Raw genomic sequence first — 25,601 nt, forward strand, 5'->3', positions numbered from 1 at the left:
ACCAAGCACAGCAGTTTGACCAAGCTCAAAAATATTTTGGAGGCAGGTGCTGATTGAGTCCTTCCACTTTCCTCTCTGAGAAAACACTTCGTACTGTACAGTAAAACAGGTGTCAGTGAATAAATTTTAAAGAGACTATCACTACTGTCAGAAAACAGAAGCTAATTTTCTTTAGAGCACAATATCTTAAGAGACATAAACTTGTAATGCCGTTTATTCAATGCTTTGAATCATGAATATATACAGGAAAAAAGAAATCTTATTTTTCAATTTGATTCCAATGAAGAAGCCACTTTCTGCTACCAAGTAGCCTGAGGACACACAATCAAGCAATCAAAATCACTGCTGAGACAGCATGCTATCAAACATGCTACACATACAAATTTAATAGTGAATATTGTATAGATTGCTTAACAAAACACCTTGAAATGTGTGAAATTCAAAACTATTCTGAAAAGGCATGTTTGAACAGTGCAGGAAAAATAAAGAGCTGGTTTCTACTGCAAGAGCGTATATCAAAATAGATGATTACGCAGTGGGGCTCCTTTCTAACAAGGCAACAAATAGAAAACAATCACTGAGGTGTAACACCTGCCTGCATGAAGCCCCTTAAGTATTGAATTTGCTAGCAGTATTTTGTTTGCTTTATTCCAAGCATATGTTATGACTAACTTAAGCATAGTTGCTTTTTCCTTGAGCTAGAGAAAAGACTGTATTATCCCATGAGCTCCTTTCCAGGAGCATTTTCCTTTGATTCTCTGGGATTTTTAGGTGCATGGAGAGGAATGCCTGTATGAAATGGTCTTCTCAAGTGACTCTGGTATGGGATATGGTCAGAGAGACACACATTTGTCTTGTGCATCAGATCACCTGAAAATGGGACTGTACAGATCACATTTAACTAATGTTTCCTCCAGAAGAGTTTACCTGAATTCTGGATATGTAACAAGGAATGTAGTCTGTACCCATGGCAGAGTGGAAATGGCTTTTCACATGAGAAATTACCAGATTGCAGGCTAAGGACTGTTCAGAAAGGACAGCCAAGGAAGGAGGGGCAGAGGTTGGTTGCCCACTACATAGAAGAATGGATTGACCACGCAGAGCTGTCTTTGAGAAACTAATGACAACTGACATGATGAAGGCTAAGGTACCCAACAACGTTTTAGCCTCAATTTTCAATGGTAATCTCTCTTCCCTCATATCTCAAGCCCCTGAACCTCAAGGCAGGGACTGTGGAAACAAAATGTCTTCCATTGTAGAAGATAAAGTTCGGGGCCACCTGAAGAACCCCAACATGCACAAGTCCATGGGACCTGACAAGATGCATTCCAGGATACTGAGGGAATTGGCTGATGAGGTTGCCAAGCTACTCTATCATATTTGAAAAGTCATGGCAGTCAGGTACAGGCCCCAGTGACTGGAAAAAGGGAAATTTCACACCTGGTTTTAAAAATAGTAAAAAGGAGGACACTGAGAACTACCACCAGTCAGCTTCAACTCTGTGCCTGGTAAGATCATGGAGCAGATGCTCCTGGCACACATGTTAAAACATGTAGTAGATAGGGAGTTGATTAGAAACAGACAAATTAGCTTCTCCAAGGGCAAATCATGCCTGACTAAACCAGTGGCTTTTTATGATGCAGTGACTGAATCAGTGGACAAGAAAAGAGCTATGGATGTCATCTACCTGGACTTCTGTAAGGCCTTTGATACAGTCCCACACAACATTCTAAATGAGAGAAATATGGTTTTGATGAATGGAATGGATATGAAATTGGATGGATGGCAACGTCCAAAAAGTTATAGTCCATGGCCCAATGTCCAAGTGGAAACCAAAACGAATGGTGTCCCTCAAGGGTCTGTACTGGGACCAGGACTATTTAACATCTTCACCAACAACATAGACAGTGGGATTGAATGCACTCTCAGCAAGCTTACAGACAACACCAAGGTGAGTGGCGCGGTTGGTTCACTAGAGAGAAGGGATGACATTCAGAGGGACCTTGACAAGCTTGAGAGGTGGGCCTATGCAAACCGCATGAGGTTCAACAAGGCCAAGTGCAATGTCCTGGACCTGGGTTGGGGCAATCCCCGCTATCAATACGGGCTGGGGTATGAAAAATTAAACATGAGCTGGCAACGTGCGCTTGCAGCCAAGAAAGCCCGTCAGTTTCTGGCATGCATCAAAAGAAGCGTGGCCAGCAGGTCGAGGGAGGTGATTCTGCCCTTCTACTCCACTCTGGTGAGACCCCACCTGGAGTACTGCATCCAGTACAAGGAAGACACGGACCTGTTAGAGAAAGTCTGTAGGAGGGCCATGAAAATGATCAGAGGGCCGGAACACCTCTCCTCTGAAGAAATGCTGAAAGAATTGGGGTTGTTAAGCCTGGAGAAGAAAAGGCTCCAGGGAGAACTTATTGTGGTCTTTCAATACATAAAGGGGGCTTATAAGAAAGATGGAGAGAGACTTTTTAGACGTCCTGTAGTGACAGGACAAAAGGTGATGGTTTTGAACTGAAAGAGATTTAGATTGGACATAAGGGAGAAATTGTTTACGATGAGGGTGGTGAAAGACTGGAACAGATTGCCCAGAGAAGTCGTGTATGCCTCATCATTGGAAATGTTGAAGGTGAGGCTGGACGAGGCTCTGAGCAGTCTGATCCAGTGAAAGATGTCCCTGCCCACAGCAGGAAGGTTGGACTAGGTGGTTTATTAAAGGTTCCTTCCAACCCAAACAATTCTATGATTCTGTGATTCAAAATCCTGACAGATAAATGTAGGCTTCCTAAGCCTGGAGAAAGAGATGAAGTTAAACAATGATACCTGCAAATGTCAGAAAAACCTGGGACTGTGAATTTTTTATAAACTAAAAAGTACATGGATTTTGTAGTAGTCCAGACTTATTGCCACTTTACACATATCTGAGTGTTCTGACTGCTGCGTTTGTACCATCATGTCTGCTGTAACCAATAAATTGTTTGTAACAAGCAAAACTTAGCCTAAAATGTAAGGAGCACATTATTAAAAAATGTTGTTTATTCATATGTTCTAAACCTCTGAAAATGAGTTACTGGCGACTTTGACAAACACAAAAAATAGCCAGGATCTGTTTATATGTTATTTTTATCTTCCACATAGTATGCTGTGGGCAAAAAATATTCAAGCAGGTGCTAGGGAACACATTTAAATATTTTAGGGTCCTTTGCAGTATGTGTGTGGTGGATGAACTCTGATCAAACATGAAAATATTTTGTGCCAGGTAAGCTTTCAAGACATATGGTTAATTGGCTACTCAGAGCTCAAGTTCAAGAAAATTTTAACATTTGTAGAAAAAGTACTTTCTCTAGTAAAGTTTAATTTTCCTCTGGCTGTCATGGACTAGAGTTAAAGCCCAAAAGAAATTAGGGGCACAGTTATTTAAGTGGAGGACTCAAAATGTATCTTGCATTCTGGATCAAATACATTACTAAGTCTCTCTTCACCTTCAGCTGAACACGCAACACGCATTAAAGAGTAGTTGCTAGGAGTTTAGGATGAATTAGGGACTGAACCATGGGTTACAGGACATGTAAAATTGAAAACCAAACAACTTCCAGCAAAGGAAATTAGCATCATTCCGACCCTTTCTTTTCCCTAAAAATTATAATGTAGAAAAGTTATATATTTGACACTTTTTAGAGGCATAACATGTACAGCATTTTTTTCCCTCAAGTCAGAATAGGGAAAGAAATAAATTTCAAAGACATCATACTTCAAGGGGTGCCAGAATTTAACACCTCCTACCATGATCTTTCACTTCCATTTTTCTTTCCTCCCAGAATATAATTGCATGCCCTCAAGGTGATGAAAATAGGTAAAGAAAGTTGGTCAGGGTCAATTACTTGCAGCAGGACTCATCTGTCTAAAATCTTATGTCTATATTTGAGTTACCTAACCTTGGTTCCCTTTATATTAATTGAAGGGAGATTTTCAGGTATATTAAAGAGATATTTAAGACAGGTTAGATGAATTGCACACAAAAAGTGCCAATTTCTTTCTGCTGACTTGAAAGGGAGCCTAGCTCAGATGTAGGCATAGTTAGGTCAGATGAGTCCCATTCTGGATGTTTCCTTTCTTGCTAACCCTCCAACAAACAATAGCTTTTCTCATGACATCTACAGCAGTAATCACTATCCAAAAGGTCGCTCTGAAGGCCTGATGTGTCTGTCATCTTTTAAATTTCTTTTACCAAAAGTTCATACTCTGAAATCAAATTCCAGCTAAAAAGGGCAATCAAAATCACCTTGGTTTTATGGCGGTATGTACCTATAGTCTTGGTTTTACAGTCTTTACAGTCCTTGTCCTGGGAAACATGCCTTGATCATATTTTAACTGTGAGATTTGGTGAAACCTGGATATGTTTGGACCTCCTGCCTGTTATGATTACTTTAAGAAGAAACTCATATACCCCTAGGGTGAGATCCAGGGTGTGCTTCATAACAGGTGATCCGGGGTGATCAGGGGACAAGGCTTGCACCATGGAATTCCGTGTAGGCACAGACAGGTTTGTTGCTTTGAAAAATGTGTCTCTCTGGATGTGTGAAAAGAAATACGAATATTAATGAGATCCTACCTCTGCCTCTGTAAGGCTGACACCAGAATAACGTATATGGGTGTAGAGATTTGCAAAACTGGAGAAAGCCAGAATGAAGATGTAAATGTTGTCCTACAGAGATAGTCACAAATCAGGTGCAAAAAAAAAAAAAAAAAGACTGCAAGTTACATTAGTTGTATTAAATCAATATTTTGTGAGGAAAAAAGTAAGTCAGGCAGTAAGAACTCTCTGTCTAGAAATGAATGAAAGGCATTGAAAGAAACAGCAACGCTCCTGAGGCTCATTTTCAAAAGTGCACCAGCATGATTAACAACTGAAACAAACTCTAAGGACAATGATTGGTTCGTTCCCACGATGCCTTCAAATACTTGATTTCTTTATGGAAGATTTTGTAGACTGTGTTTTGTATCAAGTCAGACTAGAGGGTCTAATGATCCTCTCTAGCCTTAGAATCAATGAACCCATTAATGACTTGGACAGTGCGTTAGAGTTAGCCTGTTATCCTGCCATCAGATGATACTACTGTGCTCTAAATTCATGCACTGCACTCTAACTCCCTGCCTCTAATTTCAGATTATCTTCTTGAACCAGGCTACTTTTCCTGCTGTGTTAACTCACAGAAAAGCTCAGTACTAGCAGCCAGCAATTGTTTCTCATGCGCTTCAGCTGGTATTAACCAAAAAGGTGTGTGTGAGTGACAGTGGTTGGAGAATCTAATATTCCCTGTAGCTTCTGTCTCTTTGAATGTACTGAACCTGCACTATTTACATTTTGGTTTTTTTTGCTTAAAACGGAGAAAGCTGTTAGGTTTTGCTGTTCACTGCAGTGGAAGAAGAAATGTCTTTCTGTTATGGAAACTGAAAAAATTATGCAAGGACTGTTTGCTATTGGTAATATCACCCTGACCATCCAGACTTCTGCCTGTCATCCCCTTCACCTTTTTTCCTACCATTTTTCATATAAGATTTCCTTTCTGCATAGCAGGTACTCTGTAATTCTGCTTCAGATCCCTGCTGAAGTCTCATTTCTTAGTGGAATTGCAGAGCAGTGAGTCGAAGACATTCATTGAAATTTTCTCTGTGGTCAGAGAATCGTGCAGGAGGGCAACTCTGTGCCAGCCACCCTCCCTGAGAAGTCATATTTGGCATATACCCGCATAATTATTCTTGTATATTTATTCTCTGATTTTTCTACTTCTTCATAGCCTTTCCCCCCTTTCTTCTCACAATCCTATTAATCATGAATAAGGGCATCCATGGAGCTCCACTGCCAGCCATGATAATTTGCATACGTATGAAATTTTGCCCTGTCATACTTTCAATGCAGGAGGTCTGAAACTAAAAATCTTAAGGGTAAAATTAAATACTGGTCTCTTGAGTCTCACTAAAAGCAGGGGACATCCAGTTACTATGGAGACTTATTCAGATCATGCTAAAGCAGGTACGTACATGTATTCAGCTGAAGAGCTCCCTGGGCTCCATTGACTTAGCTACCTCATGCACATGGAGACACCTACATCATGGACACCTAATCTGTCCCTAATCTGACCCTTACTGTCATTTTCCAGTCGTCATTTTCATTGAATTCTTCACACAATGGCCTGGGTTTCAACAGAAAGTTTGAAAAATTCCTTCATTCAGACCAGTCTTGTTGACAGACACCTCTGGTAGGAAGGAAATGAAAGAAATGGTCATGAAGCTCCTTGAGTTAAGGTTGGTGATAGATCCAAGTTTTTCACTTGCTGGGTATGCACTCAGACCATTATTTTGTAATAAATAAGGGAAATATAACACCACCATCTCTACTTTGAAAGAAAACTCCATTTCGTTGGCACTGTGATTCTGCTGATGTATGTTAGGTGTGTGCATGTCTATTCAATAGCCTCTTCAGTTGACAGATAATTGGAAACAGCTGCTTTCTGGATCATGTTGCCCTTATGTATGTCATTTGAAGATACATGCAGTGTTTATCTTAAGCACCAAACTTGCAGAGGTGGGTACTAAACCTATTTTGGCATCTAAGACATGAAGTCAATTTAGCCTCGTCCTGTGCCAGAAGATAGCTCAGTGCAAGGATCCAGAAACTATTCTCTTCTATAGCTTGTCCCCATTACTTTCTCAGTTTCATGACCCTCTTTTTTCTGACATCGTTATGAGTCTGCCTAAAACCTTCCTTGGTATCACTCAGTATCACATAATCTGACTTGTGAAGGAAACTCTGCTCTTATGCATCCTGTAGGGAACTATTATAATCATAGAATCATAGAATGGTTAGAATTGGAAGGGACCTTAGAGATCATCTAGTTCCAACCCCCCTGTCATGGGCAGGGACACCTCCCACTAGACCAGGTTGCTCAAACTGTCATCCAGCCTGGTCTTGAACACTTCCAGGGATGGGGCATAATGTTATGCTTCATGTTTTTTACCTGTGTTTTACATGTTTTAGGACACCAATGACAGAATCACAGAATGGCTGAGGTCGGAAGACACCTCTGGAAGTCATCTTGTCTGATCCTTCTCCTCAAGCTGGAACACCCTTGTCCAGAGAGTTTTTCAGTATCTCTAAGGATGGAGACTCCACAACATCCCTGGGCAACCTGTGCCAGTGCTCAGTCACCCTCACAGTAAAAAAGTCTTTTCTGATGTTCAGACAGAACCTCCTGTGTTTCAGTTTGCGCCTATTACCTCTGATCCTGTCACTGTGCATCACTGAAAAGAGCGTGGCTCCAACCTCATTGCATTTTTCCTTCAAGTATTTATTTCCATTAATAAGATTCCCCCTGAGCCTTTTCTTCTCTGGGCTGAACAGTCCCAGCTCTCTCAGCCTTTCCTCATATGTGAGGTGCTCCAGTCACTTAATCACCTTTGTGGCCCTTTGTCGGACTCTCTCCAATATGTCCATGTCTCTCTTGCAGTGAGGAGCCCAGAACTGGACACACCAAGTGGTAGGTTCTCAGTCATGGCATAGGTGACCTACTGGCATAGGTCTGGAGGAGTCAGCCCCCAGCCACCATAAGTTACTCCCTGGAAAGGTTCATCTCTCTGTTTCCAGAATTTACTGAGGTGGCATTTGTCAAGCATTATTCAACTTTAGTTTAGTTTAACTTTGTTCAATCACTGCTTTGCTGAATAGTAAATCAATGTCGGAAAAGGTTTATGAATGTAATGGCAAATTGCACATCAGTTAATGAAAGGGTATGAATAGATAATCAGGTTATAAATCAAGTCAGAGTTTTAGACAAAATTACAAACTGTGAGAATAAAGCCTGGGTGGTTAGTCATAGCTTCAAAAACTCATCTGTAGCTATCACTTTTTCAAAATTCAGTTATTGTTCTTAGGACAGAGTTGTGCTTGTGTTTGTGTTTTTGGGCTTATGTTGTCTGGCCAGATTCCAATCTAAGTAATTATATTTGCATACATCAAATTTCCTGTGATGTTTCACATTGTTCTGCATTTCCCTCTCCAAAGCTTTCGTTAGTATGAGAAAATGACAAAATGCTCTTGTCTTGCTAATGCAGTCTTACAGCTGTAGTTCAATGATGAACAAATCACCTTTTCTGATAGGTATAGATACAAACATATACATCTACCAACACATTTTGTATACTTTACTGGTGAAAAGCATGAACAGCCTGGTCATTATTGATCCATATTTATCTAATTATTGAACTCTAGGACAAGTGAATAGATCCTGGTCTTTGATTGCCATCTCCACATTTTGCCCGTTGATTTATTTCAGTCAAAATAAGTCAAAGACTTATTTTAACGTCCCTCATAGTCTGACAAAGAAGATGCAATACCCAAAAGTTAAGGTCTAATATTAACATTTGTATGTTTTGGGTTTTTTTTTAATTTAAGTTAAAGTTAAAATCTTATGATTTTAGCATGTATTATTTCCTGTCCAACTCCTAGTGCCAGCTCTGTTCCGTGTATCTCCTAAAGGTAGTTACAGCTTTGCTCACTGGTGGTATGAGTTATAAATAGGATTTCTGTAAATGCAAAACCTCTCTGACCATAGTAGGACTGAAATAATTGTCATTGGTAGAAATATTTAGGATTTGATCCTTTTTCCCTGGAAGTAAATTGGATATTAATTTAAGTGATTTCACGGACATGCATCAAGTACTAGGGAAAGGGATTTTTTATTTTCACAGCACTCGGTGAAGCAAACTGTAGTAAATTGATTTCCTCATGTGTTAATTAATTTGATTTTGCTAACTAAATATCTTCAAAGGAAATTAATAAAATTAATATCCCCTCAGAGTGCCAGGATTCTCACTCATTGTTTCAAAGAGCTATCTGCCTCCTTCCACCTGGTTTTGCCAGCATCCCAAAACCATCTTCAGTGGATGTGAATAGATTGCCTTTAGTGTAATGCAGTGACTCATCCCTGCACAGAGAGATGAGAAAAACCCTCCAGACTTCCTCCAGAGGGCTTCTAGGCGTAAGCTGTCTAACTCTGCTGATTCTGATTCGTCCCCTGGAAATGTCATATTTGAAAGTTCACTGGCTTTGTTGGCAAAGACATCTATATCTTTGTTAGATTTCATCTGAGACTGGAAGTGTGGTACGTTTGCTACTGTGCTGCAGGTTTGAGGAAGACAGGACCCCATCTCTTGGAAGCAGCATGATAACATGAGTCAGACAGATTTTTGGGACCCTTTCTGTGACGAGGGGGAAAATAAGTAGAAAGGAAAAGGAAATAATTTTTCATGCCCAAAGCAGTATGCCAAAAAAGGCTCCTAAATCAAAACAGGGTTGCTCTAGATAATATTTTTCCTTCCTGATTCAGAGACAAAGAAAGGGAATTGGAAATCAATGATCCATGAAAATATATATTTTTAGAAATGTATTCAACTAAAGGAAAACAGAATTCTATTGAGAAAATGAAATGCTCGTACAATGGCTTATTTTCAACAGGATGAAAAACATTACTTCTGCCTCCCCATCTACAACAGAGATGTGTAATTTTTTTATACCTCATTTTAAAAGATAATTTGAGTTTATGTGTTGCCATGTCCAAAAGTTAAAAATTAAAGACAGACTGAGATTATATGAGTCTTCTCCTCAATTTTTTATTTATTAAAATTCTGTACTGAAAGCGTTTTATTGTTGGTGGGTTTTTGTTTGTTTGTTTGGTTGGTTGTTTTTTTAAGTGATTGAATTCTACTTACAAAAACACCAATATACAGGACCATTTCCTGACCACTTGGAGTACATCTCAGCACAGATTTCATCACAGCTAGATCAGCCTTCCAAGTGTAATTTAGATTCTGAAAAGGTACTTTGACAGCTGTCCATCTCAACATATCATCAGGAAAAAGTGTTGTGCTAACTCTGATTTTTCATCATCATTTTGAGCAGACAGCTCTCACCAGAGGGGTGACCATACCAGCACCCATTGTGAAACATGGATCTCTCCCTTGGAATAAACTCAGGAGATCTTCATCAAAGAAGGTGAGACAGTCCGGAAGCTGTAGCTGTTTATTTTGTTAAAGAAGAGAAACTTGTAATTTCATTATTTATTCCTACTATTCCCCAGTGAGACTTCTCTTGGACTTGTTGGAATCCAATGAATATCTTTATTTTAGTCTTTATTCTCCATCCTTAGCAGTTCTTTATAACATAGACTGTCTGTTTTCCCTCAGGCCATCTATCTCCTCTACAAGAACCAATGATAACCTGAAGGCATCCCAGTCTCTAAAGCAAATTATTCAGAGAATAGTAAATGTGTAAATATGTGGGGTTAATTCACAGAGGGATTTTCTTCTTGGCAAATCCTAACTGGTGAGTGCCCAGCCATGGGTGCAGAAATAGCCAGAGTGCCTGCACAGGCATGGATCAGAGCCAGACAGGCAGGAGGTCCAGTGCAGAGACACCCAATTGTTTGCACCAGGATCTGAGCAACGCTGCACTGTCTCATGTGGCTTTACCACTTTGATCTCTGAGAGCTCAGATCCTTACACCACACATTACAGCTTATATACATGCTCTCGCAAGCCAGGAAAGTGCCCTAATTACCAACCAAAGAGCAATCACTACTAGAAAGAAATTGACTAAAGCAAATATGAAGCCAAGGTTTAACAGAAATATTGCACCACACATACCATTTCATCAAAAAAGGTGCAGAGATCTCTATTTTCCGGAGTCACCTGCAGCAATCTGTAAACACCTGGCCAGATAATCCAGGCTTTTAATGAGTGAGTAGATAGGACAGATGCCTCTTTTTGGATCTAGTTTCAGTACTGCAAATGTTAGGATCATAGAAAGTAATTTCATTGCTTCACTTCACAGCTCACCCCAATTAGATATTTGTATTGACAACAGCTTGGGAGTGGATGAATTTTTAATTCTCTATTGTCCTTTTCAGGGAAGTACATAATATTATACATGCATGCAGAGGCATTGGTACCTCATTGTCTCTGGCAGAAAAATCTTACCTGATCCCATTTGCTGTTTTAACAGTTGCATTTCGTTAGCTATTCCCAGTCCTTTGCATGGCCAAGTAATATATCAATTTTTTCTTTTTCTCTACAGCCTTCCAAATGATGAGCTCCTAGTTTATAACCAAGCTTCTTGTTATTAGTTCCTAAATGCATGATCTTCTACCCCATTCCTACAATTCCCAGGGCCATACAAAGCTTCCTTTACTACATCTCATGCATTAATGTCTCCCAAACTTGTGTTAGTAGCAGTTTCTGTTAGCATAGTCCTGCTCTTTCGCTCCATTTCATGAATAATTCTAAATAAGCTTAAGCTCAAAACTGATATTTGGGTAACAGCACTGGCAAGAGTCTTCCAGTCTCATAGTTTCCCTGCCAAGACAACCTATCCTTGGCTCCCAGCATCCCTACCCAATTTAGACGTCGTGTAAACAATCCCTGTCTTCTAATGTGGCTATAAGTTCTATTGAAGTCCATGTTCAAAATGATCACCATATTAAAACACACTCAGGTATTTGACTCTAATCAGATATGTCTTATACAAAACAGGCGCTTCAAGATCAGCAACAGCTATTTTAAAGAAACATTTCAAAGGTTTTAAAAACAGGAGTGGAAACTATTTTTAATTATTTTCTGATCTCTTTGCCTAGGGAAATGAGTGTATTAGTTACCATGAAAGCAATTACCAAGACTTCTAAGGGAAATGAAAATTAAAAGAATAAATATAAAACTCCTCCAAAATGATCCAAACAGACTTCTAATACATGAGATGATTGTCTCAGCTTTCACTCCCAGTGTCCTGTAATCTCACAGCACTGGTCCCACAGAATACCACTCTTCTCTTGAAAAGATCGTTTTGCTTGGTCTCATTGATTGCATTTGTTATTGGTGTTTTGTTTGTCAAGATTATGGAAGTATAAGCCACAATTAAGTTTCTGAGACATATATCTGAAAGTTAGTTCCCACAACAGACACTGAGCTATTTGATACAACAAATAAGATCCAAGGTAGCACCTCGGCTGTAAAATGTATTGTGGTTTGTCTTTGGTGTAAAAAGGGTGTGTATTGTCTGTTAATAGAGTAGTTTAAAAAAAAAAAAAAAAAAGATAATGCTGAAATGCTGAAAAAGCTTTGCATTTTACTGTTTTTTAAAATAAACATTCCGAAACTCTGTGACTCTAATAATAATGTTAGTGATGGAATGACACGAATGTAGCATTAACCAGCAGAATAATACAGCACAAGCATGTTACAAAGAATATGTAGATGAGGTGGTTTTACAGAGAACGGTTAGAGAAGAATGCTGACATCTTCATTTATCTAACACTTACCAAATGAGAGGTGTGGTCTGTATAAAAGTTGCCAGAGTTTCACTTTATTAAAATGCTTACATAATGTTGGTAATAAGGAGTGTTAATTACATATTTTTCTGTACTTAATGTGCACATACTATATTTCCTATAATTTTAATAACTTTCCTACCACTGTGTTAGAGAGATGAAGCTACTTAAAAAACCAGGTATAACTGACCTGTCTCTTTCTAACACTCAAGAGCCCTGCAGCCAGGGAAGATTTGGTATTTAAATCTGGAATGTCTGATACATATAAATCTTGTATTATCAGGGATGAATCTTTAGGAACAGGACAGAAATTTCACATTTGGAGGAGAGAGGAGTAATTTCTCTGAAAGGCTGATGCATTTAAAAAGTAATAAATTATTTTAATGACCACCTAATGGTAGACATTACACAATGTTCTCTAATTATTAATCCACTGTAGACATGTTCACTGGTCTGAGAAAGTCTTTCTGGTGCATGACTTCCTGCAGTTTGATAAGGTCACTGTTCATCACTGTTTCTGAGTGAGTTCTGGCATTGAAGAGGTTCTCTCGTGTCTTTACTGCTGCCTTCTCCTGGATGGAAAAACCCCTGTCAGAAAGGTGTATCCATTCCTGTCAAAACTGGGATGACTCTTATCACACTGCACTTTCTCCTTTGAAATGCTCCCTTGCTTCTCCACCTCCATCTATTCCGTAGCATTTTGTCATATGCAGTCCCCATCCCCTCCCACCTGTTCCAGGGTTTAATCGTCTCAAGGTTTCTTACCCTCATCATTACGGGATTGTATCCTGGTACTTTAGCTCTCACTGCATGTCTAGTCTGTTGACTTTTGGGCACTTTTGGTCTTATGAGCTGGGCTAGATGAGCAGTAACATGCTTGAGTCAGTGTAGTGCTGTGGAGAAGCTAAAAGTCGATGCAGTGCTGTTGACAAGATATATAATACTCCTATTAATCTACAAGATAAGGTCAAGCATTTCCAGTATGGGACTATGCTGATATGCCTTCCTTGTTTCTAATTCCTGAGCTAGCTTGGATATTTTCAGGTTGTGTATAACTTCACCTTGCTTCACTGTGCAGTAAGTCAGATGCTGATACCAGACATTAATTTTTCAGGTCTGTCACCCTTTGAAACACTGGTACATCAATAATTACCTCTTGCTTTCTTATCTGTAATTTCCTTTCTTTCTAGGCTGCTCCAGGACTCAGTCTTCTGTCTTTAACACATGTATTTCTAAAGCATATTTTCACACTTTTAAAAGATAAAATATTCCTCACCAAAAATCTTTCTTTTTTCAATATTTTTGTTGAGAGATAATCAATCCATAATGTCTATCCTAATTTCTGATAAAAAACATAAGCAGAATATATGTCTGGGCTTTGGTTTGACTATGAAAGACTTCAGTAAGTTTAAGTGCTGTATGATGCTCAATCGGAGAACTGCATTTTATATCAATTTAAACCTTTCAGATTTGTTTTGCTAGTCCCCGTGTTTCCCCATATCTCTCATTAGGACAATATTTTCTTTCTTTCTCCCAGAGGAAGCCAGGACTTGCACATAAGAAGAAAACAATGAAATAGAATATAGCCAATGTTTGTTCGACCATCTTAAAAGCCTGCATGGGTGGCAGGGGTAATGTCTCAAGTTATTGTTTGTCATTTTCTTTTTTATGCTGTAAAGTGTTTTTTTCTGTTTCTCTCTGTGCATTTTCCTTGTGAGTTTTTCAAGACCATATGTTTCCCTGTACCAGCAATGAGAATGGATTTTACTGCCTGTGCATTATTGTGCATATATTTGTGATATAACAAAAGATACTGACTTCAGATATTCCACACAAGACTCATGAAGCTTTCCATTCTGCTTAATGATGCAGAAAATTTTCCTCTTTGGACTGAAGAAATTCTAAAGGAGATTGCAGTTTTGCCCTGAAGGATTCAGCTTTGCATTTACCCTGAGTCTTTCAATCTTATCATAGTACAGAAATCTCATACTGCGCGTCTACCCACTGGTCAGTCTGGGAATTCAGCTCTTTTTGTAAGAATGAAGGATTCTGATACTATTACAATTTTATCCTCTTTATCTAGGGAAAAGTCACAGTAAGATTTTAACTACAGCCCTTCATACTTATTCTCCGTATTTAAAATCTCTTGCCTCTTTCATATATTATGTAGACTTAACAGTTCTAAAAAGGGTAAGAAAATATCTTCTGGTCCCTAGGACTGGAAGATCAATAATATCTTGAAATTAAACCACCCAAAGATAGTTTAAAGATAATGAAGATGTCAAGTAAAGTTGTTAAATTTAACTAAAGTGAATTTGAATTAATTTTAGAAGAACCTTATAAAATGTAGTAGGATATTGCAAAGAGTATGCTTAATGATAGTTAACAATAGATGAAAGTAGAAAGTTGGGAACAAATTCCTGTTCTGTAGAAATACTTAGAGTTGATCTACATCTCAAAAAATTTAGCATCTAACTAAACAATGTCAAAGAAGCAACAGGAAAAAGGACGGCTGTGTCAGTGTCTGACAAACAGAGACACTGCCACAGGGCATCACCTTGCAAACAGCACTTTGGTGCACAGGTGCAGCAATGGCAGCCGTCTTGTTTCAGGCACTAGGATTATTTGTGTTTAAAATCTGCAGCTGGGCTGGGAGGTGAGGGCTGTCCCTTTTCCTTCACTGACAGCACATGGTAGTTCCCAGGGTTTCTCCATGGCTCAGTATTCAAGCTGCTTTTTCCTTTGAAAAAGCACCGTTCATCAAAACTGTTTTGTATAAACAGAAAATTGTCTGGGAGGAAAAAAAAAAACATAAAGAAAGCAAGCTCAGTTTTATTCAGATTTGGAGGGAACTGATTTTTTACCTGATGGGTATTGCTGAAATGGTCTTGGCATGTGGGTTGGCTAGTGAGGAAACCAGGCCAAGACAGCCGCTCGTGGAAATGTGTCTCTGTGTGCTATTGCTTATGAGCTGTTTGGAGAATTGCAGCCAAATTTGGCAAGGAGGAAAAGAAAGAAAAAAAAAAAGAAAGAAAGAAAAAAAAGCTTGTATAGGTTTCATGAAAACAGGCTGCTGAAAAGAGAAGAGGGTACCTACGAGTGCCTTGACTGATTGGACGGGCTGGTGTCCTCGTGCAAACCCTGTTAGACACAGCAGAATCTGTGTGGTGTAAATACCTTACCTATATATAGGTGTGTACATATACGTACACAGATGTCACCACGGCAAAAGCTGCAGAGGAGCTCATGCTCCACCGACAGCCATAAAAGACACCTTTATTTCTTATGCTTAGAGTATTTTTCTTGTGGAAGCATTTGGCAACAGCTATTACATTAATTAACATGTTAATTACTTGTTAATTAACATTAACTACGACTTTCTACAGAAATGCCTGCCAGAACACAAACAAGGCCTCGAAACCAAACTGTTGGTGAGCAATCGTGTGCAGGGTCCCAGGCAGCCACGCGCCATGATGGGGGCAGGAGGCCGAGGGACAGAGGGAGGCCGAGGGATGGAGGGAGGCCAAGCCGGCCAGCAAGTTCCCTGTCCTTCCCCATGCCACCCCTGGAGGCTCTGGGACCAGGCCAGACCCACCTGGACCCATGTCTGAGGATGTCCCCAGGCATCCGCAGACAGGTGCAGGTGCTGTGTGGGGTACAGGGGACAGAAATGGCCGGTGGGGTGTGGGTGGGGGACAGTCAGTCAGTCGGAGCCGGGAAGGCCTGGTAGTGCGCTCAGAGCCCCAGGGGTGTCCTAAAATACTTGCTGTTCTGAGGAATGCGCAGTAAGCACAGGTTAATGACAGCTATTTGGGAAATTGGGTGCACCTCTGAAATGTGTTTATACACTTTTTGTTTCAGTCTCAATGACGGAGATGCACTTGAACTCCTCAAGAAGAAATTTTATGTTAAAAAATAGCTTTCAGCAATACACGAAATGAGGCATCTGGAGGGGAAAAAAAAGCACCTTTCTTGTTACCTAAAGAGCACATTTTGGTGTAATACGTTTGTGAACACACTCTCCTCTGAACCCTCTCCTACAGCACCCAGTCCTGCGCATGGTTGCCCCGTCTTTCCGGTACGTAATGCAGTTTGCTGGAGTACAAGACAGGGCTAATAGGAGTGTCCAAAAATTCAGGCAGGCAGAAGCTTGACAAGACATCCAGGAGAATCGTTAAACTGTGGCTGTTAGTTTATACTTTCAAAGCACCCCATTAACGTGCTCAGCTCGGTAGCATGCACATACACCACTATGCTCTGCTGGCTGCAAAGAGAAGAGGTTGACAGCCCCGTGTTATCCACACCTAACAGAGATTCCAGCCACAGATTGTCTCTGCAATGACCTATAATTCCAGTCGTCTGTTTGGACACGACTGGATCCTCTTTGTTGCAAGGGGCATGCATAACTCATCACTAAAGCCCGACACGTGCACAATGATTTTCTAATGCCCAGGAACATTTTATGTACTTCGGTAATGATGTGATGTGGGAAAAATGCTTATGGTTTATGGGAAGTCTGTCTGCAGGTTTTGCTCGGTAGCTGTAGGCTCTGTAAGATACCCTAAATAAAAAGGAGGAACATGTAAGAGCAACATAGGAGGACAGAGTGTTGTGCGGCATTCATATAGAATTCACAGAGAACCAGAGTAAGTGTGTGACATCCCCTAAGCTAACCTCAAATGCAACATCATACATAGCTTTTTAGGGTAACAGCATAAACACCTAAATGCTTGAAAAACTAACAGATAAACGTAGCTCACGTTTTCTTTTAAATTAAATGATCATGTGAGGAAAAGTCCTGCCTGAAATACTAATCAGAAATTAAGAATCAACTTTAAAAATAAATGTAGCAAGCAGCTGTGAGCTAATTCATAAAGATATAAGTCTCCAAAAGGTTTAATAGTCCATCTCAGAAGAGTTTTGTCAGGGTTATTTTTTCCTAAATTTATTTTTTAAAAATTTACTTTGAAACATCTTCTACAAAGGAAACAACAAACTTCTGGAACATTCTTCTGCAAAGGTTTCCTTTTCCCTCATTAAATTTTAGTTCTGTCCATATCTGCCACTTTCTACTCAAAACATTGTTTCTCCCACATCAAATTATAGTTCTTCCTCCTTTTATTGCAATTTCACCTAACATTCCCACAGCGTTACTCTTTAATCTGGCATTTCTCCTCATCTGCGGTTCTGTAACGATGGTCACCTGTGTAGTCATTTAGTAAAGCTCCAGTAAAAGATAGTCTGTCTGCCTTAATTTTCTCCTAGATTTTCTTGCTCATACAAGCTGGAATCCATCAAGTTTTCCCCTTCAATATAAGTAATATTTCATAAAAATGAGTAGAATCCAAAGTTTCTTTAAAAAATCTCATAGTGGGAAAATTTGAGGGTTGTTGACTCATTTAGCAAGATATCTGGCCTAGTAAGGTCCAGAAATTTGGTTGTCTGTTCTGCTGGGTCTTTGTCAAGGTTGAAAAATACTCCCCTGTAGATTACATGTAGGCTAAGGAATGCATGAGATCTAATGCAGAGTGTTCAGATTTGCAAAACAAACCTGAGGCTTAGAAGCTTTGCTGCAGAGGATCTCAGGAAAATTAGAGAGGCATCAACCTAGTAAAGCTGTCAAAGTCAGTGCAAATATTTGATTGTTGTCATGAGTGTATTGGCTGATTCACAGAGGACAAAACAAAGCAGTCATCTAGTAAACTAGTCATCTGTAAACTTCATCTGGGGCACAGTACCAAAATTCTGTGAGTAAACATCAGATTTCAGACTTACCATCATAGATGCCAATCAGGCTTCCTCTTCTGTCTCTGCACAGCAGGGGAGGCTGAAGTCTGTCACTTCAACTTTTAGTCTTCAACTTCTAGTCCCCACTTAAGTCTGACACATAAGAAACATAATTTTGCTTACAAGAAGGGGTCTTGCTTCACTCTTGTGCCTGCAGTCCATAAGAAGTTAATGTAGTAGTGAGCTGTTCAATGCAGTGCTTTGAAATAGAGTTTCCTCCTATCTCCTCATTATTTCTATAAAATGGGCATAATAAAATAATAAACTAGACTATACACTTACTTGATTTATAGAGTTATCATGGGGAAAGTGGTGAGTACTAGCATTAGTGGGACTATTCTTTTTGCACACTAACCACGAGGATATGTAGAAGGCTGTTGGTTTTCTTTTCAGAGAAGAAATAGATCTTAAGAGGAAGAGGAAGGAGGAGAAACCAGAGCAGAGCTGAAAATGAAAGTGTCAGGGAAAAAGGGAAAATGCAGGCAGAATGGGGAAAAGAATTGTCTTTTCCTGTGTCCTGTCTCATCATTTAAAAATCTAAGTTACAAAAGGTAGGTGACCAAAAGCGAAACCCCATCCATTTTACCTAAATTAGTTCACCCATCCCGTTAATGCTGCTACATGCATTATTGTAGCTATTAATTTATTAATGACACCATTCTTATTGTAAAGGCACACTTGTTACATAGCCCTCAGGGAAAATGTCAAGTGCTGTTATTTAAAAGAATAATTAGGGAACTTACTGAGTTCAATCAGTGTGTATATGTGAGGGAGAAAAAGAATTAACAATGGGATTTATGAATTCGAAGACTCTATTGATATTCCTCCATTCTTCCTAAATACTAAAGCTTTTCTACCACTCCCAAGAATAGTGGAAGACAGCCAGCAAATGTAAGACAGATACCAAGTCACAGTTTAGGTGCTATATTAAATTTCAGAAGATAGCTATTGGGAAAAATTTTCCCGAGCACTGCCACAAACCCAGACTGATCTGAATGCTTGTGCGACGATAAAACTGTGCCCTACTTCTAGCTAACAGGACTCCTCAACTCATCTGGCTTCTAGCCCTTCAAGCTGTGCTTCATGTATAAAATTCTCTGCTGTGGAGGTGCATAGGACTCTCGTCTTTACAGTACCTCCTGGAACACAGAACACCATTAACCAAGGGAATAGATCCTGGTACCATCAGCTGGGTGTCTGTGCAGCGGGCCAACAGCAGGGCTCCTGCATGGTGGTCAGCTTTCCAGTGGAAGATTAGCTAGGAAATGATGGCATTGAGAAGAACAGCAGCGTTTGTATAGAGTGCTGTTATCTTGGTTAAGAGCAATAAGACCCTAGTGTTTTTGCAGCTTGAAAATAAGGACACATTCCCTTACAGAATGATCTAAAACCTGTTTGCTTCTGTGAACTGAATCAAGGAAATGATCTTGCTGACATACAGAAAAATCCTGCCTTTCCCCAGACTTTTTTCACCCAAATCAGTCCTTGGCTTAGGTTCATAAGGAGTCCCAAAGAGCAAAACTGAAGGCAGCTCCCTCACTTGGGGGCTGGAGAAGAAGGGAGAGGAACAATATTGTCAGCATGGTAGGAATGTCTAGTGCTAAACATTGCCTATGAATTTGGGCCCTCACTGTAGATATTGTCCTGGTAAAAGTAATAATTTTCATCTCTCATTTTACCTGTATCCTCGGAGGTTGAGGCTATTGGCCCATTCACCTACACGAGCTTGGTCCCTGGTGTAACAGAGCCTGGCAAGGAGCAGACTGAGACTGTAAGCCACAGAGCCGGATCAGCCCCAAACCACCACAACGTGCTCCCCGCACCTTGGACCCTGGGGTGCAGCTGGAGCAGAGCGCTGCAGTGTGTGGCACGCCAGCCACAGCCACACGGCTGCTGCTTCAGAACAAAGGCAGAGGGAACATATGTCAGTCTGCAAAAAGCCATGTAGACAGACTCAGCGGGATGTGAAACACGCAGTGAGCAGTAGTAACTCCTGCCGCACATCAACAGCGAGAATTTCAGGCTAGATTATAAAGAGCAAATAAAAGATTTTATTTCTTTGCCAACGTTTCTCTGCGTGTTTCTCTAAACATGTATACATCACCTTGACATTATCTACCAAAGGCAAACACTCACTGAAGATGAGCATTTTCCTTATACTGTAAGCATCCTTTGGTTTGCATGAGTACATTTAATGAGCGATCAGAAAATCCCCAGCACGTCAAGACTGCTTTTCACATAAGCTGAGAGGTCACATTATTTTATAACTAATCCCCACTCCATCTGTTGACACACTCAAACTGAGGAATGCATGAGAAATGAGGAAACATTCTTCCCCCTTGTTCTCTGCTAAAAACCTGATTCTGCCAACTTGACCCATCATGAGCTTCTAATTCTGTGGGCAGCCCCCTGAGTCTGGGGGGAAGGATTTACTGGTGGAGCAAAGCAGCAGTCAACATGAGCAAGGGTGGCAGAATGAGGTCATAAACATATGCAAGTGTCTTTTTTGGAGGCATATGGTCATTTAGTAGCATACTGATGGTGGTAGTTTGGAGCTGGCAGTAAATTACACTTTTTCAGGACTGAATCAAGCAAGGCTAAGCACCCTGTATGGTTACTTCTACAAAGTCTTTTACTTTTGCTAAGTATTTTTCATAACTTTTGATTTTCAGAAATTGAGAGGGGAGAAATTTCTGGGGACGATGGACATAAATAACTCTGAAAACCCTCCTCTGCTCCAGGGCTGCCTTACCACCACGGTGTCTTTGTCTGTAGCTGCATAGTACTGAGACATCATCTCCAGTTTTTGGCACAGAGCCCTCCATCTTTTCTGGAATGCAATGGATACCAAAAGAGCACTTTATGAACATCATATGTCCCCAGGTGGTTCTTCACAGAAGAGCTCAGAACAACATTCTGAGGAACAGACCACATTAAATCATGCTGTTGGAAGAATTCTCTGGCTGCATGGGTCGCCGTGTTTACCAGTTTTTCTATCAGCTATGCCCACTAGGTACAACCCAGGTAGTACTCACACAATGGCCTATCAGCCAGGAACACCCCCAGAGGAGCAGTTTATCCTAACAAGTTTTACTCACAGGGAGTCAGAGTCAGCACAAGGGCATACCATTGCGTTGTTTTGTGCTTAGGGCAGTAGTTTTCATTCTGTGGTTAAAAAAATCCCAACAGTCTGGGATCTATGCTGAAGGCACTGTGCAATAGGCAATGAAGGCTACAGTTCAGCACATGCTTTAGATCACCATAAGCCAGCACTTCTGAAAAAAAAAAAAAGTAACCCAGCCACTAATTTCTGTCCCCAAATTACCTTTTGCAATGCTATGGCACAAATGTTTATGTGGTTACTTAGTAAGCCAGAATGAGGAGCTGCCCTGACTGATTTGCTTTAGGCAAGTTGCTTTTCAGCCAGATTGGTACTCTGGTCCAGTTCACTAAGCAGTTATAAAAGTGGACATGCTGACTTAAATTATTCATCAAACAGCAGATTAAAAAAAGCCAGCCTAGTGTCGGTAGTTTTAACTGCACCAAGGAGAAATTCAGACACACCAGCTTGCCATATCCAGGGTCTGCAAATGGATAAGTGTTGAAGACCATGTATATATAAAGCACGATGTGCACTCATCTGTATTTGCAGTCAGTGTTGTGATAGGGGACCTGCTCCCAGCAGGGAACATGGGAGCCGGTGGCAGTCGCAGCTCAGGAGTAGGTTACTGCCTGACACGCTAGTCATCTCCCACAGGCTGTTTGCTAAGAGAAGAAAAATTAGTCACTAACCAGGAGCCAAGGCTGTCTGTTGTTAGACAGCCCCATCCATTGCCTCTGTAAGGCTCCCAAGCCACTCTCATGTCATCTGGCGCCCTGGCTGGGGATTTGTCACATAAACTGCACAAGTATATCTAATAGGCCACTGAGGCATTCGGAAGGTTAGTCTTATCGTGGAGCCTTTTAGTGTTCCCATGGGACATTTTTGCCTGCAAGAGATGCCAGCACCCTTGGGTTGTGGCTGAAGAGAGACGTGCCCTTCAGGGATGTGTGCAGGGAGAGCCCTGTGAGCACCAGGGCTGTGCGTTCAGCTGTCACCTCCTTGGTGTGCAGGGATCAAGATTTTGGACGCATCCACTCTGGAGTCAGCCACAATTGAGTCCCTGCTAACGTCTTTCACAGTAGCTTTTTTCCTTTGCTTTCTTGGAGTCATCCTTTAATGTAGAGAATATAGTTCAGATGACATTGCCTGTTGCCAGAATTGTTAGTGGAAATATCAACTGTGCACCTTCCACAGTCACTTCATTTCCCTCTCTCTTCCCTGTTGGTTCCTCTTTGTTCTCTTCCAAAGGAAGCTAATTCGCTCCTCCAGCTGCAGCAGATCCCTTTAGCAGCACAAAGCGATGCTGCCCAGTGGTTTCATAAACCTTTCCAGCACAATTCTTCCCCAGCTGCCTCCCCAGCCCTGCATGTGGCAGCCCAGAGAAGAGGTCAGGCACTTCTCTTTCATGATATACCGTATATATGCCACCACAGGACCCAGATGGCTAAACAGATGAGAAAAGTGCTGCAGTGACTGCCCAGAAAAATTTGGTTTAATACTGCTTGAAGAGCAGGGGCCAAACTAAGCATTAAACATGATAGCACATATAAAAGCCTGCAGCTCCTTAAGAATATAATTTGTAAAACTGCCGTTTTGTTGAAAATCTCACTTTTTATAGTGCAGCTCTCCTGCTGTGGTTTAAGTTTAGTGAAATTTCCTAAAGCTAATGTTGGTAAATAATTTACAGGGAGCAATTTGACTTAATTTCACTTCTGTGCTATGTGAAGCAGCTGGGGCAAGGTCCAAAGAGTACTTAGCAGCTTGGAGAGGCATGTCAGTGAAATTCAGGCACCTTAGTGATCACAAAGATTCCGCTTACCTCACCGGGGTATCCCAGATACCCACCTGAGATACCAAAACATTGCTTACATGATAAAAGCATTGCATTTGTACTCTCCCCAGAAGACCTGTTTTTTTGCATGAGCTAGGCAAGTACACAGTGGCACTCTCAGGTGGGTATCTGGTTCTGTGACTAAGTCTCTGGGGTTTTTTTAAGGAATACTCATCACTCAAAGCACATTCTGCTGTCTCAAGTCACCTCTTGAGAAGAGGATGCATGCTTCTCACATTGTAGTTTACTGTGCAGAGCCCTGCCTCAGGATTTGGGGCACCTGGCTTCTTAATTGTAACCACAATCCCAAACAGCAGGGATGCTTCTTACCTCAAGGTTTAGAGCAGGAAAACATCTTCTAGCTTTCCCACTGGAGCCTGGTCATGTTGCAAAAAGAGCCCTAAGTCTAGAAGGAAAAGAGGTGAGGTATGAGGAAGAACCTCAACAACAGCTAAGGCGCTCAGCTAGGAGTATAAACAGCCTACCTAAGTTTTATTTAAGTCTCACAAAAAATAACAACCATCACCACAATTTTAATGAATCAACTAATTCCTTTTGCTCTCTGCAACCCAGTCCCTGCCTGGGAACGCCAAAAAAAAACTTACTGAAAAGTTGAAACTAGGAGAAGTTTTAATAACTGGAAGTGACACTGTATAATTGGCACACTTTAGAAATACTAATGAGGGGTTTCAGTAGGCATAGCACCCGCAGAAGAGTGATCGCATCTTATGCTGATAAAATCTCTATGGATTTTCTCAGGAGGGCAATGCAGCTGGCATTCTACTCCAATCATTTTATGCAAGAGGGTTTCAGAAGGGAAATGAAAAATAGCTTATTTAATTGAAACAATAGGGGTGGCAATGAATTTTTACTAATTAGGGAAGGTGTTATTTGGTAAGGGTTTAGCATTTATATACCTCACAGAAATATGGGATACAGTAGGCGACCTTATCATCCCACTTGGTCTTCTCTTGTACACCATTTATGCATTTGTATCTTTGAAATTTGTAGTATAATCAAAATAGAAGATTCACATGTTTTCATTGAACTGCTGCAGTGTTTCATACAGCATATGCAAGGGCTCACAGCGGAATGGCTGAGTGTCACACAAACTGAAAACAGGGAAGGCTTCACATTGCACATGCAACACCGATACTGAAAAAGATTACAAGGTCCTACTCTCTTCTTCAGTTGTGGGTTGCACTGGAAACTTGTAATAAACATCATAGCAGATCATCAGCAAAAGAGCTGTACGTTGATATTTTGCTTTGCTTTGAACCCTGCTTAACTCTTTTTTGCAGAAACAGAAAAATAGCTCATTGTTGGAAGAACAAGGTTGATTTGAGCCAAAAAAGGGGAAGAACTCAGACATAGTGATAGGTCAGTGAGATACATATATATATATTTATATATGTAATGTAAGGAAAATCTATAGTGATAGGCGTCCACCTAATATAAGGATAGTTCCTCAGAGGAACTATGCTGCAGAAACCAAGATAAATCATTGTTTAGATACGCCTTGTTTGCACCATGCTTTTAAAATGTGATTCAGCCAACAACCAGTCATTCACTAACTATTGCAGCCATTAATTCTCACTGATATTTTGTTTGTGGCTCCATATTTGATATTAGCTCAGCAAATTTGTATTTTCTTACTTCTTTGCCTCAAAATCCTGAGTTCAACAACTTCAATGGATGATTTTCCGTTGCCTGAAACAGGGCTAAGACTTTATAGCTGTGCTTTTGAAAGTCAGAGAGACTACTGTACTACATAAACTAAAGGATCACATCCCACAGTCCCTGAAGTGGAATTTTTTGCTCATTCCAAAGCAATTAATCACTTCTGGGTTTCTGAGCTGTGGTTCAGCTAGAGCACCTATTCTGTCGCAGGACACAGCGTGCCATTAGGAAGATTCAGAATAACCTTGAATTTGTCCATCTCACAGTAACACCTTTTGCTTATTTCTTTGTTTTGCTACTTTAGTTTATGCCATTTCCTCCAGTTTAAAAAAAAAAAAGCAAACAACCAAACCAAACACAAAGCTATACATATGCACGTATGTATATGTACACGCACTTTCCTTTTTGTAGAGTAGCTGAAAATAGCTCAACGGACACATTTGCCATTATAGACAGCTCATAATAAGAGCTGATGTTGTACTGGGTGCAAACAGAAGCTAGCTAATAACCTTTCCACACAATAACACACACATATGCACTCACATGATCCTTTGGGTAAGTTGTAGAGTTACCTACCTTAGCTTGAAACACACATTGGCATAACCCACACACTGGTTAACCTCCCTGCTGTCAAATCCATTCACAATGTATTCCTCATTTGAATCTCTTCAGAAATGCAAATTGTCTGTTACCACTTGCCATCTGCAGCTGGGAGCAGGACCAGTGGTTGCAAGGAAATTGTTCTGTAGTACTTTGAAGGGTTAAAATGAAAACCGAAGAGACTTGCATGGCACAGTCCAGTTCCAATGAATTTCACAGAAAG

Source organism: Rissa tridactyla, chromosome 1, assembly GCF_028500815.1.
Source record: "Rissa tridactyla isolate bRisTri1 chromosome 1, bRisTri1.patW.cur.20221130, whole genome shotgun sequence".
NCBI classification, from domain to species: domain Eukaryota; kingdom Metazoa; phylum Chordata; class Aves; order Charadriiformes; family Laridae; genus Rissa; species Rissa tridactyla.